Here is a 15,995-nt window from a genome sequence, read left to right as displayed (position 1 = left end):
ACCTAAAAGGAAAACATCACTTGAAACTTTGACAAAATGGAAGAATACTTCAGATGGAAACAATGCCGGCCCCCCAAAAGAAGAGGCTGGTTATTACACTAGAACAAAAAATTGATGGAATTGAATGGCATGAACATGGTCATAGTAACTAAAATAGGAGAGGTCAGAATGCCTGAATCTAAGATGTGGAGTAGTATAAAACACTCAGGCAAAATAAAAGGAAAAAAGCAAAGCTGCATCAACTATTTGTTATTTGCAAACAATTACAAAGAACAGAAGTGTTATGATGATAGAAATGGAGCATCTGCTTTTCTTTCTGGCCTCCCTTAGTTTCTCTTTTGCATTTAAAAAATGCTTCAGTGACCCCTCTTCTTTCTATTCTTTTCCGGGGACAGTTTTATTGCTTGCCCCTCTCTCACTTGCAACTCCTCACCCTGAAAAACAAAAACAAAATACTTGTAATAAATATTCAGTGTTAAACTAGAAAAATTCTTATAAGTCTTTCAAAGTTGTTGTTTTTTTTTCCTTTACAATATTGTTATTATTGTATAAATTATTCTCCAGGTTCTCATTAGTTCATATTTTCCTCCTCTCTGACAGTGAATCTTATGTGAATTTATCTGTGAATTTATTCTTCCTCTCTTTTGCTATAATTAGCATTTCAGGGCACATGTTAAATAATGTCACTAGAAACTGGATGGATGGCAAATGCCATATTCTTGCTTCATCCTTGATCTTTTGGGGAAAGTTTCCAGTACTTCTCCATTCCAAATAATGCTAGCTTTTTATTTTTAATATTTTTAATACTAAGATCTTACCTTTCAATTTAAAAACCATGTTTGTTTCATTTTAAATTTTTTACCTTTCCTCATATCTTTTTGTATCCTTAATTTGCTGATTTTCTACTTTTTAAAATTATTTTTTCATTTTCTTTATATATTTAGCAATATAAATTTGCCTATATGAACTTTTTAGCTACATCTGATAAAGTATATTGTATTATTATTCTCTTTAATATAATGTTTAATTGTTTTAAAGATTTGTTTTTTGACCCAGTCACTAAGCATTCTATGTTCCTGGAACATAGTAACGATACAAAAAAAGGAAAAGACATCGTGGCTATGTGAATGAGAGAAGAGAACACATATGGTAGATGCGGTGAAGGCAGAAATGAAAAGATAATATCAGCTCAAATGTATGGGAGTGAGGAACTGGGGGTGACATTGAAGTTTCAAGCCTAGATAAGTAGGAGGATGGTTATGACTTTGATGATTAAAGGAAAGTTTAAAGAAAAGGGGATTTGGGACAAATAACAAGCTTTGTTTTGGACAGGTTTAGTTTGAGATGGCTATTATATATTTAAATTTAAGATATTTAAAAAGGAGCTAATAATACAAAAATGAAGTTCAGGAGAGAGATTGGTGTTGGATTTTTTTTTTTATCTGTGGAGTCATCTGCATAAAAACTCACTAAACAAATGGAAGCTTATGAAAGAGGTGAGAGTTTTGGACATATTTTTGGAGGATATCCATATTGAGTGGTAATAATCTGAATAAAGATGCAGCAAAACAGACTGGGAAGGAGTCATAAGACATGTAGGAGGAAAACCAGGAGAGAGCAGTGCCATGAAAATCTAGAGAAGAGAGTGACTTTGGAAGAGGCTTAATAGAGGTCCAGAATGATGAGAACTAAAAAAATGGCTATTAAATTTAGAAGTTAAGAAATTATTGCTAAATTGATTCATTAGTTTCAAAAGAATAATGAGTTCAGAAATCAGAGTGAGAAAAGTGCCTAATATAAAGACTTTTTTAAAGGAAATTTCAACTAGCCATTATGAGTACTATCTAGGATATTTTAGCCTTTGACTTTGACTTATGCTTCTTTATTTTTTTTATTAATATTTGTTCCATGAAAATATGTTTGCAATTTTTATTTTTCAAAATTTCTGAGTTTTTGCCTTAGAGCATAATCACTTGTAATAAATGTCATTGATAACTAAAAAATATATTCTCTATGATTTTCATTCAGTTCTTTCTGCAAGCCTATTAAAATCCAGTGTGTCCAATGCTTGTATAAGTCTTTAATTTCCTTATAGATTTTCTTTTTAGTAGGTATGTCATATTCTGACATTAAATTACTTTTGCTATCAATGCCTTATTGTCTAGTCTTTTTTGATTTTTGAATTTCAGTCAACATTCTCTTTATGGATATAATAGCTATCACATTCAGAGTTTGCTTCAGTGGGTTTTCATTTCAATCTTCTTCATATCATTTTGATTTCATTTCAATCTCCCTTCATGTCATTTCTTTAATAATTCTGGTGTTCATCCATACTCTTCTCCTTCATCCTGGGTGACTCATATCAATGTCCCTTTATTAATTGTCTCAGTAGATTAGAGGCTCTACCCAAGCATTCTTGCTATTGCATGAAGGCAGAGTAAAAATGTTTCTTCTTGATTATCCCTTACTCCTGCCACTGGACAGGCCACCTTTTTTGGTTCACACATCTGTACACCTCTCTGATCACATTCTGCTACTTCTCTTACATAGGTCTAGTTTGGTAATATGTTGTACTCTAGCTATTCCCATCATGCCATTTTTCATGACCTTTTGATGACTCTTGACTTTAATTTTTCAGAGACTTCTCTGTGTGTTTGTGCTTTATCTTGACTTTTTTCCAGTTTCTCTTTAAATGTTTTTTTTTCTCTTTTGGCCAGCTTGCTTTCTTCTTCTGTCTGATAGCCAGCCACACACACACACACACAACATAGACACAGGATTCTACTTTTACTGATACAATCTTTTATAAACCTCCCCCAGTCTCAGATAGGAATCTAGTTTAGAAATCACCTTTCCCCTGGGTCAAAGGAAGAGAAAGACAGTTCATGTTCACAGCTATTTGCCTAAATATATATGATGCTTGCTAAAATAAAGGATGTGATGATGACGTGTCAGTCGGTGACAAAGCCCTTCAGAGACTTGCTATTGTCCTCATCTCAGGTATCCCACAGCATATTGAAGTGATTCCAATTCTAGTCAGCTGTGACAGGGATGCTTACTATCTTCAGTAGTTTTTTAACATTGAAGCTTATTATACTTTTTAATACTCAGGGATGGAAGACGGGGAGATAAAGGGAGATGGAACCTTTCACAAATGACCTAATTGATGGTAAGCAAATTCTAGGAAACTTTGGTTACATAAGTCATGGATAAACTAAGGATGAAAGGAAAATAAGTGCAAGGATTATTTGGGGGAAAAGGCTATTATGGTATCAAACAAAGGTAAATTGATTTACATTTCTGCCTGTGATCCACCCTGCTTTTAGAAAATAAATTCTTTTTGAACAATTTAGCCAAATGACCATGGCCAAATGATTCTAAATCTTTTAAAATGTTTTCTTTCTTTTGCATCTTCATAAACTCTGTTTTCCTTTTGCTTGTCAGATTAGACCTAGTTCTTGTAGGGGTAAATTTATGTAATGTTTGTGTAATTTATAAAATTTTCTTTATAATCTTTGTGAAAGTTGAGTCACAGAGATCATGATTATTGACCTCTTTCAACTTCTACATATCCATCTTCTTTCCTACATTTTCACTTGCTACTTTTTCTCTGTAACAACATCATTTATAGTCAATGGTCTATCTCCATAACCTTTGGAGTTCAGTTATCCCTCTGTGTGACAGTTGATAGAAATCTTAGAATTCCACCTTTTGAAATACTGCTTTTCAACTGTTCCCCACCACATTCCAGACTCAAACCTCTTTCTATTAATTACACTCTAAGGCCTGATTGTTCAGACAAAAGTTAGTATGCCTTGAACCTTGGGTCTAATTAAGAAGAATTTTCTCTAAGTAGTTACAATTCAGATATTGGGGATAAAAAGAGATCAACAGCAGATATGGTTTCCTGCCAATTACTCAACCCATACTTTCTCTTGTATTCCCTTGTTCTAGAAACAATTGACTTCATTTTTTTTTCTTTCTTTATATTTAGACATCAATCACCTTTAATCCAAGAGTTTTGTATTATTTTATTTGTCCATTTCCCTTTCCTTTTTTTTTTTTTTTTTCTTGTTTAACGTGCCCTTCTTTTACTGCCTTTTATTCAAAGGAGTTAAATTTTAAAATGGCAACAGGGGTATCTATGCCTTTTGGGTCATGAAGGGAGGGATTTCCCACCATAGCTGGGCCCTGGAAACCTTTTTTAATCCTTTTAATTACTTTTCTGTCTTACCATATTAAGTAGATAATTCAAGAAGCCAATTAGATTTATAGAATGTTAAGTATTCTTAGAGAAGCAAAGTATAATAAATCAACGCACCCTTTTAGGTTGCGCAATAAGGCAACATGTTACACAATTAAGATATCAATTGAGAAGCAAAAACCAAAATACTGTGAGAGGTCCAAATGGGAAGGTTTTTAACTAAGAAAAGAGATTTTATTTGAACTTAACTTGAAAAGATGGAATTCAGTTAAGAAGGGAGAAGAGGAAGAAAAGGAAAGAAAAGAGCATACATTCCAGGCATAGATAACTCTGTAAGCAAAAGTAGTGAACAAAAAATTCTGGAAATTTTAGAGTGAACGGGAGGAGTAAAATATGTTAGCATCTGAATGGAGGTAGATCAAGAAAAAATATTTTTATATGAGGAAGATCTGAACATATTAGTAAACTAAAAACAAAAGAAATCAGTGGAGAAGGAGAAACTGAAATTCAACAAGATAGTATAGAAATGCTTAATGGAACAAGATTTGAGAGATGGTAAAAGGGAATGGGCCTCAAGCAAAAACTGTTCGTCACATAAGTTTTTCATCTCCTCTCTCCATGCTTTTGACTAAATTTTCCATATGCTTACTCTTCTCATATCCTTCTTTTAGAATCTTTCATTTCCTTCAAAGTTTAACTCATGAGACACTCTTATAAAAAGTCTTCATTGATCTGCCTTACTAGTCCTTTTCCCTACCCCAACTCTGTATTTACTTTGTGCATACTTGTGTGTATGTAATTTCCTCTTAAATAATGTAAGCTCTCTTGACTATAGGGATTTTACTTTTTGTTTTTGTGATTAGCATGTAATAAGTACTTAAGAAAAGCTTGTTAATGGATTCATTTGTTTAAATGAATGTTTTGAAGGAATATCTGGAATACATTGATAATCTGATCCTTTGTCCACCAAGATTCAGTTTTTCTACCATATCTCACAGCACTAGAGAATACACTCAGCTGTGGTCATTTATGAAACATTGGAGCTAAGGAATAGACTTCACAGTCAGAAGCTCCTGTAGAAAGATGAAGGACAATGGATCATAATTTTTCTCGTCCTGGGAACAACTTTTAGCGAGACTTCCACACTCTCAGATCCTTTCTCATAGGGTCTGATCAGCAAAAGCATTTTTAACACATCTAAATCAGAGTCTTAAGAACTCTTCCTTTTGTTGAAAAAGGTGGCCCAATTGTGACCAAAGAAGAACTAGAGGTCATTATTGATCACAAAATAGAAAATTTCAATTATATTAAGTTAAAAAGCTTTTGTACAAATAAAACCCTAATACAGACAGTATTATAAGGGAAACAACAAACTGGGAAAACATCTTCACAGTTAAAGGTTCTGATAAAGGCCTCATTTCCAAAATATATAGAGAACTGACTCTAATTTATAAGAAATCAAGCCATTCTCCAATTGATAAATGGTCAAAGGATATGAACAGACAATTTTCAGAGGATGAAATTGGAACTATTTCCACTAATATGAAAGAGTGTTCCAAATCATTATTGATCAGAGAAATGCAAATTAAGACAACTCTGAGATACCACTACACATCTGTCAGATTGGCTAAGATGACAGGAAAAAATAATGATGAATGTTGGAGGAGATGCGGGAAAACTGGGACACTGATGCATTGTTGGTGGAATTGTGAACGAATCCAACCATTTTGGAGAGCAATTTGGAACTATAATCAAAAAGTTATCAAACTGTGCATACCCTTTGATCCAGCAGTGTTACTCCTGGGCTTATATCCTAAAGAGATATTAAAGAAGGGAAAGGGTCCTATATGTGCAAAACTGTTTGTGGCAGCCCTCTTTGTAGTGACAAGAAACTGGAAACTGAATGGATGCCCATCAATTGGAGAATGGCTGAATAAATTGTGGTATATCTTTGCAGCAATAATAATATTTAAATGACCAGTGTTGAGAGTGCCTATCAGTCCCAAATGATGTACATTTTGTAGATTTGTGGATATGAGGAAAAATGTTATCCTCTGGTAAAAATCAAAATGAAGTGAATGAAATTAGTCACATGTAAAAGTAAACCTGTCTTGGAGTGGTTTGGGTATCCTTCAAACAATACCATAGTAACCTAAAATCAAGGCCAGTCCTGGGAGAATGGTCCTCTGCTAACCTATGTAGTCTGGGTGAGGAAGGCTTGTGTCTAGGGCTCATATTCTTTTTCTGCCCACTTACCATTCTACCAGATCATTCAGATCTGTGATCTATTACCATCCATGATGCTTTTTTACTTAAAAAAATCCTCTCAGAGTTCAAATCCTTCTTTTGTGAACCTTATATGTGAAAGATATGCAATACATATTGATTTAATTAAATTTAGTAGAATCTGTCTCCTATCTATTAAAAACAGTGATTCTCTTTAGAAGTATTCTGAAATTCTCAGAGAGAAGTTCTCTAAATCTAAATCTAAAGTTCTGAGCTGAAAGAAGGCAAAAATAATGTATGATCTATTTAATTCTGTTACAGTGTTTTCCATTGTTTCATTGTTTGACCTTTGTTCTGGAGAGGATCATCATATCAGCAAAGTAATGTCATGACTTGCAAGTGAATTAGATTTAAGTGAGGAAGTCCCAACAAATGCAAAGTCACCAGTCTCACTCTTCTGAAGCCATCTGGGTCCATAAATGTCATTAAAGGTGGGAACCTAAAAGGAGTCAATTAAAAAAAAAAAAAGAAGAACCAAAAGAGTTTTGATTTTGTCAGTGTTTATTTGTATTGATTCCAGGAGACCAAAAACAATTCTTTAGGAAGAAATTTCTTTAGGAGACAGTGCCCTGGTTTCTTCCAGGCTGTATCCTATTCTGATGGAAATATACCTTAAAGAACATCCTATTCTGAGCTCAATAAGCAAACCTGGTAAATTTGAGGAATTTGTTCACATAAATGAATTTACCCAGCAGGAGGAAGCACCCGATGTAGACAATTGGTACTAATTCTTTCTCTTAGAGTATTTCGCTATCAAAAAACTGATATTCTCGTTTAACAGATTCGCCTCTTGCAAGTTCATTCAGCAAAGATCACATTTCCAAAGTCAAATCATCTCGGATGACATTGGTATAGCTGTGTTCCTAAACCTTGAAAACTGAGAACCATACCTGGTGGTTCCACTGGAGAAGGATATTATTAAAAGCTGTCTAGTACAGTGATCTCATTTTATAGATGAGGAAAGGGAGGCACAAGAAGGGTAAAGGGGTGATTAATACTCACCTGCTGCTGACTGGTAGAACTAGAACAATCCCCACTTTTTTCTCCTAGACCTCCGAATTCTTTCCAGCCTACTTTGTAGAATTGGTGAAGGAAAGGTATGTGATCTTTTCAAGTGTGGAAAGAAAAGGGGATGTTGGAAGAGAATAGGAAAAAAAAGTAACTGAAGTTTAAAAGCATTGCAACCACTTTCATAACATCCTATTCCCAACTTATGAGTTCTTGTTTGTACCTATTACCATGACCCAATGTGCTTTAGGCTGACTTTATCCCTCTCTTCTAGACCTGATAAAAGACCAGAAACAATTAAGAGATCATTTTTTTCATTTAACACATACTTAATTGAGGGCACATTATGCACTGGACCCTCAATATCTGTTTCCTTGAAACAATATATATTCTGATCTGGTATTTCTATCAAAAGTCATTGCTTCCTCTCACCTGGTAGAATTTCTTGAAAATCTTGCTTCCATATTTCTCAAGCTTTCTTTTGGAACAAAAAAATGACCTGTCTTTTGTTGGTCCTGTTTTTCTCTAGGACCTTGATTTTTAATCCCTCTCTTTTTTACAGGATGTTCGAGTCCCATTCTGTCTAGAAGGATCTTCGGTTTCAGTTAGTGACACCATAACTAAAGAGAGAGCCATCATCCTTTTTCTGTACTTCTAGGCACTGTGGGAGGACATCTCCCTCAATACCATTTGCCTCCTTTTCTAGGATTCACAAATCCCATTTCTGTGTTGGTACTATCATCTACTACCTTCCATCATTACTATTAAAATATAAATTCTTCTTTGTATGAGTCAGTTTGCTAGCTTCTCCCGATAGCCTATGCCCCTCAACTGGTCTCGTTCTTAGCATTCAGGATTGGAGGTCATAAAAAATATGAATTTCATGGCCTTAACTCTTCCCGTGAATCCCAAGTTTTAGTTCTGTGGCTGACATCTGTAGCCTGCAAGACTTATTTCTGATAATTTCTGCTCTCTTTGAAGGCCGTGACTTAGTTCCATGGCTGTGGCCTCATTTTCCTTAGCAGATTTTTTGAGCTCCAGCAAATTAAAAAAAAAAATGGTTAAGACTAATCTACAATATTCACTTCTGATCCAACAAATCATTAAGGGCTACTTAGTTTCAGGCCCTTCTCCTTTTTCAAGTCCCTGCTGTTTTTCAGTCTCCCAAATTATAGAGCTCAATGTAGGAACTTTAAGGGAATGAAACACTATTAACCATATGGCAATACAGCTGCACAGTTAGCTCTGAATTCCCTTTAAAGAAAAGTTCTCTCAATCAAAATTGAGTATGGTCTTTGGAATGGACTATTTCCAACTATAAATCAGTATAAATAATAAAAGGAAATACTACCTCCTCGTAGATAATGCCTTTCTCTTTTTATGGACTTTCTATGTCAAAGAGATCAAAAGGACCTTGTGGGATCCCTCTCCATTACTACTAAATTGCCCCAATAAAACAAATAAGCAATTAAAATCACAATGGATCGATCCACATGCTTTATATGGAACTAGAGGAATTTTCATATACCAAACACCACTCATGGAATTGAGATGGAAGTATTAAAGTAGGAAATTTGCACTGGAACCTAAGATCTAGAGCTATCAGATTTCTAACTGATCTAGCACTGATCTCAACTTTTGTGGGTGCTATTTCCAGGAATCATTTCTAATTTGCTCTGACACCTCTCCCATCTCCTTAGTATTTCTTTAAATTCTGGAATATATTTGAACTCTGAGTATCACTGGTAAAACTAGACAAGGAGAGAGTTTTTTTTTTCTTTTTTAAGTAGAAAGATTATTTTTTTAAAATGGAAGAGAGAGAAAAGTTGAAGAGAAAAAGAATGTTATATGAAGAGAATCATAAAGGAAGGGAGGAATGAGGAAGCAAAGGAGAAAATATGTGACAGTTTACAAATTATTCAAAACCTTCAGAAACTGAGAAATTAATCACCTTATTTGTTTCTAGTACCTAGACACTAACCCTAAAAAGTCTGCTTCCTTATGCCTAGTAATGTATCTACCTCTATGTCCAAATAATAAAATGATATATTATTAGAGCTAGAAATTATCTTAGATAACATTTAATCCAAGTCTATAGCTGAGGATGCAAAAGCAAAGAGATGAAGTGACTTGTGTAAAATGACACAGCTACTTAGTGTCAAGGGGACCCAAAGTCAGCTAGCTCCTCATAAATGAGGCTCCTTGTTTTTTTCCACATCACATTGTGGGTCTCTTGGTACTCATGGTTCTCTGCAATCTTTGGGAGCAGATGCTGTTGCTGAGGGCCCTCTAACCCCCAGACTCTGAGACTGTGGCTGTCTCCCAGTCCTCTTCCTGTGATAGCTATTTCTAGACCCTGTGTTGTTACTTCAGCTTCAGCTGGTGTTTAGGGGTATGAGTTCAATTAAAATGAATTCCGTCTGGAAAGGGCCCACTTCTCTTTCCTACCTTCTCAAATCTGGCTGTTTTCCACAGTTTGTGCTTTATTCTTTCCAGGGTTGATCAACATGAGGATGATTCCCGGTGCATTTGTGCCTCTGGGCTGAGACAGGGCCAGAAGTCCCACCTGAGGTCTTCTGTGAGTCACCCTTTCTTTGACATCTGGCCTTAATGCCAGTTGTAAGGTTGATGGTGCCTTGTTTTCTGCTTTTTTCTGACCATGTCTCCAGTATCTGCTCCTAAGATACCCAATAGCTTAAACCCTCATTCGTTCCACTCCCCGACTAAATGAGTGTACAGATGGCTCCAGATTGAGGAGTAAGCATGTAGAGCAGAGAATGAAAGTCCCAGCAAATAGAGATGGCCAACTCTGGTCCCTCTTTCTCCTCCTTTTTGGATGGTTTAGTATTTCCTTTTCAATGGGTCCTCACAGAACTCCTGTTTATTTTTCTTGGAAGGCCAGAGTCTATTTTCTTCTCCTATAATGTCTTCATAGGGGTCTTTTTATCAGCAAGCTAGATAAGCATGGTGTTGGTAAAGCTGCTGCTGCTGCTGTTGGAGTGGAGGGGGGGAATGAGAGCCTCAAATAATGGTACAGACCTCCAAGGTTTCTTCCAAATGGGCTGGAATTCCCACTTAACAGTTACACCCTTATTGTCCTCACTCAGGTGTAGTATGTATATCTAATGCAATTTTCCTCTCATTATCTTTATGACTGGGAAAAAAAAAAGATATGGGGGAATAATTATTGTCCATAAAATGGTGACTGAGGAAGAAAGCCTTCAATGATCTTAGCTCAACTTCTTACAATAGGACAGTAGAAAGGCTAATATCTTGAGTGCTGATACTTTGAGCTAGCTTGAACTTTCTCCTTTTCCTAAGGTCCTTATGAAAAAAAGAGGAAAGATTTTTAACCTTTCTTTCTCACCCTCTCTCTTTCTCTTCCTCCCCCCATCTCTCTCCATGTCTCTGTCTCTCTCTCCCTCCCTCCCCTTGTCTTTCCCTGTCCCCTTCCTCTCCCTCTCTCTTTCTTTCTCCTTCCTCCCTTCCTCCTTCTCTCTATTTCTCTCTCCTTTTTATGCTTCACTCTCCTCCTCCTCCTCCTCCTCCTCCTCCTCCTCCTCCTCCTCCTCCTCCTCCTCCTCCTCCTCCTCCTCCTCTTCCTCCTCCTCCTCCTCCTCCTCTCCTCCTCCTGTTCCTCCTCCTCTTCCTTTTTACTCTACTTCCTTCCGCCTCTTCCTTCTTGTTATTGTTGTTCTTGTTCTTCCTCTTTCTCTTATCATTTATTCACCTCATGCATGAGAATGTCAGGACCAGAAAGGGAAAGTCAAAACAGAGCAATTGTTCTGAAAAGTTCTGGAAGTGGGGCTAAACCTTACTCCATGCTACAAAATCTAGAGATGGACCAGAGCTTAATCTTCCTTAGTCACTCTAAAGGATTAGTCAGGGAAATTTAAGCCCAAGAAGAGCAAAAGAGGAAATAATTAACCAGTCCTCTCCTGGTCCATAATAGATCATTTTTGTATTCTACACAAGCTAGGTTGGGATTAAATGGGGTATTTACTGTGGGAATATATAATGAGCACCTACACAAAATTACAATTTTAATGGTTGAATAAAGACAATAATGTGACCTAGTTGTTTCTCTTTCCTAAACTATAGTCTTCAAACTATTAACTGGGTATTTTCTTCTTTAGAATAAACAGGAAAAAGAAAAAAAAAATCACCAATTAGAAAGCAGTACTATTTTTCCTGAAACCATAGAGATAACTATTGTATTATAGAGTTCTCTTGGAAGAGGATACCACCACCACCAATAATACAGAAAAATTTTAAGCAAATTAATATTCTTTTTAAAGCACATATGAGGATGATGAGAAGAGGAAAACTTGGACAATAATATTTATATTCATAACAAGAATTATGCTAATAATATATTAGCAATATCTATTTGTTCAAGTTCTTACCAGATTCTCTCACAGAAATAATCCTGCTCTTCTGGCCTATTCCAGTTTCACTTCTGAAATATGCACTGCATGAGAAAGTAGTCCAGGCTTTCTGAAAATTATTCTTCTATTCCTTTTATCAAGGAAGCTGACTTCTTGATAAATCAGAGAAAGCTGACTCTACTTGAAAATCTCAAAGCTAAGACTTGAGAACCCTACAAGTCAAAAATAAGCTGCTTATTACAGAAAAGAAGAGAGAGATAAGAGGAGGAGAATCTAGAAGAAAGAAGAGGAAAAGGGGAAACAGCAAAGAGTGAGAGGGAAAAGTTGAAATTGGAGAAAGAGAAAAAAGTTAGAAGAAAGAAAAAGAGACAAAAGTTAGGATAAGAATGGTAGAACAGAAGGTAGTAGAGATGGAGATTAAGAATGAGAAGGAAAGGGATGGTGGAATAATTACTAAGCTAGGGATTCACAAGTTATGATTTTTATAAGCTTGGCAAAGTCTAGCCCAGCCATCAGCTTTTCATTAATTATTCCTAAACTTAAAGAAAGGTGAAGATGGGAAAAAATAAAAGCATAAGAAGGGCTGTAGAAATGGGATAAAGTAAGGACCTCCCAAAGATAAATCATAATTAATTCCCCTGGGAGCAGTTCTAAAAGTACCTTATTTACTTTTAAAGATGGCCTGATGATCTCAGTTCATGAAAGGTACTCTGACATTTTATCTTTTGTTTCTTGGTGCCTACAGTGTCCTTATTAAGTCCAACAGCTTCTAAAAAAACCTATCCCATCCTCTCTTCCTCTCTGCTTATTCTCTTCTGTGCTCAGAGTTTTCTCCCTCACCCCATACCTTTATTTGAGTCTTGAATTGCCCCAATAAGCACTGAGGTCCTCTGAATGATAGATGATCAGAAGCAAAATTGGAATGGGGGCAATAAGGACTTTTTTTTAAGGAAACAAATACAGGAGCTCCCTTTTCTGCCCTTGGTCATCCTGATCATTGTCCTTTCATTCTTTGGTTTTCTTCTGGCCTGTGCTGTAGAACCTCACTTCTTAAAAGTTCTATGATACTCCCATGACCTGCCTTCCCCCACTACAAGAGTCCTCAACTTTTTCTTCCTTCTTCTACCTCTTCCCAAAGACTGGATGATTGGTAGTTGTCAACTATACCTCCTTAAAAAAATTGTACTTCATTAAGTTAAACTGGTCTCTTTATGACTCCCTAGTTCCCCAATTGCCAGAATTCTTAGTTATGGCTCTGCAGTTGATGGAAATTTCAGAATTCCACATTTAAAAAACCCTTTGTTAATACACTCCATATTAAAGCCCCCTTTACAATCCATCAGACCCAGTGACTCAGACTGTGAACAAGATCTTAGATTTTCTGAGTCTGTTGTCCAGCTGATAAAATACTTTTCTTCTATCACCTGCTACTAGGATACTACTGACAGGGTCTGGGAGAACCTAACAGCAGAAAGAGTATATTCATTTTTGATAGCTTCTTCTGTCAGCCTCTGTCCCAAAGAACTCTCTGAATCTCCAAAGACTATGGAGATTTGCTTTCCTTTCCTCTCTGCTTCTCACCTAACTTTTCTTCCATTCAGAAATTAACAGTGTCTGAATACTTCCAACTTTTGGCCTCACATTCCTAAACTCCTTCCTTTCTTACTATAATACAAAATAGAACATTTAGTGAGAGAGTTTATAAAATCACAGCCCTGAAGGTCATAGATTCCCTTTTTTTATTTTGCATGAACCAAACAAACTTTGGGTCCAGTCAAACTAGACCTTTAGGAAGAAATCTACCTTCCAATGAAATCTACCTTCACCTTACCTGAAGCCTTTGGGAATAACAAGAAAAATGCAAAAGAATGACCAGGATTAAAAGAGGGAAGAAATTGTATCAATAAATAGACTTGAAGAGAAAGGCAGAAGAAAAGAGAGAGTATACGAGAGGAAGAGAAGAGGGTGAAAGGAACATCAAGGATTCAGTTGAAAGGGGAGAGACATTAGGATCACAGAATTAGAAAGCTATATTGCAGGTTTCTGATATAAAAAGTAAACACTATTAGAGCTTTAGATATAAAAATGAATTTGGGTTTTAGAAAGTTTTGCTGGTGAAGCACAAATTCTAGAGCACATGCTACCAATTTAGAAAAGGCTTTAAAGCATGGGCTTGATTATGTATATCATTTGCACCCAACCTGTTGAAGTTTAGATTGCTTTTTTTGTTATAACTCGACTGGGCAGCAGGGCTGATTCTTTTTTCTAGTTAAAACAATTTCAGGAAGCTCTTCTATTCATGTAACAGTGATTGGCAGAGAGAGCGGGAGGAGAGAAATTACTCATAATGATGAAATCAGCATCAGCTTTAAAACCCTAGAAAGGCACTTGGTGTGGTAGAATGTCAATACAAATCACACCAAGAGTGTGTTTAAACATTTGGAATCCTAAGAGTTGGATTAACTCCAGGATCTACTTTGTGTAAGACCTTGAGTAAGGAACTTAATAACTCAGATGCTGTTTCTTTACCTTTAAAAAGAGCTGGTGAAACCAGGTGATTTGGAGGTCTCTTTCTGCTTCTGTCTGCTTAAGACCCGAGCATGGTTTCAGGATTGTGGGAGATAAACACCTACAGTGATGGACTCGATGTATGTATGAAATGCTCAAAGACAAAATATTGAAAGATCAAGAGATATTTAATGAAATTTTCCTGGAAGAAACAGAGTGGGGAGGGAGAGAGAATGAGAAGAGAAGGGACTTGGAAATGATGGGAGGAGGAAGCATTCTAAACATGACTTTGTTCCCTTGACCTTTCTGTCTGAGGCCAGATCTGTATTACATTACATTACTCACTTTTGCGTACTGTTTCCTTGCATTTCTTAACTGAAAAATGCATCCAGAACTTTGTGATCTCCTCACTTTTATACCCCTCCCCATAGTTCTTTTGACCCTCCATGAGGCATTTTTCATAACTTTCATAACTTTATTTACTTTTCAACTTCAGATTTAAATTGCAAGTTCTCTTAAGGATATCTGCCCTTTCTCTGTAACATCTGAAAAGGGGATACATGGGATGTTTAGGTATGAGGTCTTGCCAAACCTTTTTCAGGGCTGCTCATCCACTTTGAGTGTCCACCTAATTCCCCCAACTCTCACCTGTGGTTCCAAGTAGCATACCACAGCAGCCACAACCTGGCAAAATTCAGTAGACTGGCTAAACCAGATTGAAGGGAACCAACAGACCTCAAATCTTTATCCTAAGACTTCTCCCAGAAGAATGCTTAAGACAATTTGTTTCAATGGCTGTGGAGGTGTAGAAGCAGATGCTGGGAAATGCTTGGAACTTGGTCAAACATCGAAGGTGGCCGGTCATCCACTACATCCTGAGCCATGGCCAGCCATCCTGACTTTGGTTTTGCTGCTGGACTTCGATGGTCTGGAAGAGAGGGTGGGGCTGCTGACTTTTTGCAATTCTGCCTCCCTTAAAGCCAGTTCACTCATGATGACATTGGTTTTCAGCAGAAAATAGCCAGCATCAATAATCTTTTGAACATAGCTTAGGTTCAGTAAGTTCCTTTGATCACAATTGCTGATTTCTTATAACTTCTGCTCTGCCCCCATGGACTCAATACCTAATCTTTCCCTAGTCATGTTTTACACACAGATTTTGTTGTTGTTGTTGTTTTGGAGGGTGGCTTGGGATTTTTTTGCCCCCCTATTGCAAACCCTATTTTTTTGCTTGTAATAGTTGATAGGACCATAGATTTAGGCTGGAATAGACAGCAGGTATCATTGAATCTACTCCCTCATCTTTTAGATAAGAAAAATGAGTCCCAGAAAGACCTCGCTCAGGGACATATCTGAATAGGATAGGCTCTGGATTACACAGTATGTTCCTGATTCCAATATTCTGACTCCTGTACCATGCTGTATTTTAGAATAACAGTTGATGGAAATTTCTATCGGCCCCCTTTTTTGAAGTTTTGATTTTCAAATCTTTCCCTGCCCCAGAATTCTCTAGTTAGACCCATTTCCCCAATTCCTCGATAGAACTCATATTTCTGTTGCTTAGAACAAGTATCCCAGAAGTTCTCAGAGTAGATTCACAA

The sequence above is a fragment of the Antechinus flavipes genome, chromosome 2, assembly GCF_016432865.1.
Source record: "Antechinus flavipes isolate AdamAnt ecotype Samford, QLD, Australia chromosome 2, AdamAnt_v2, whole genome shotgun sequence".
NCBI classification, from domain to species: domain Eukaryota; kingdom Metazoa; phylum Chordata; class Mammalia; order Dasyuromorphia; family Dasyuridae; genus Antechinus; species Antechinus flavipes.
The sequence above is the reverse complement of the archived record's forward strand: the minus strand, read 5'-3'. Positions refer to the sequence as shown.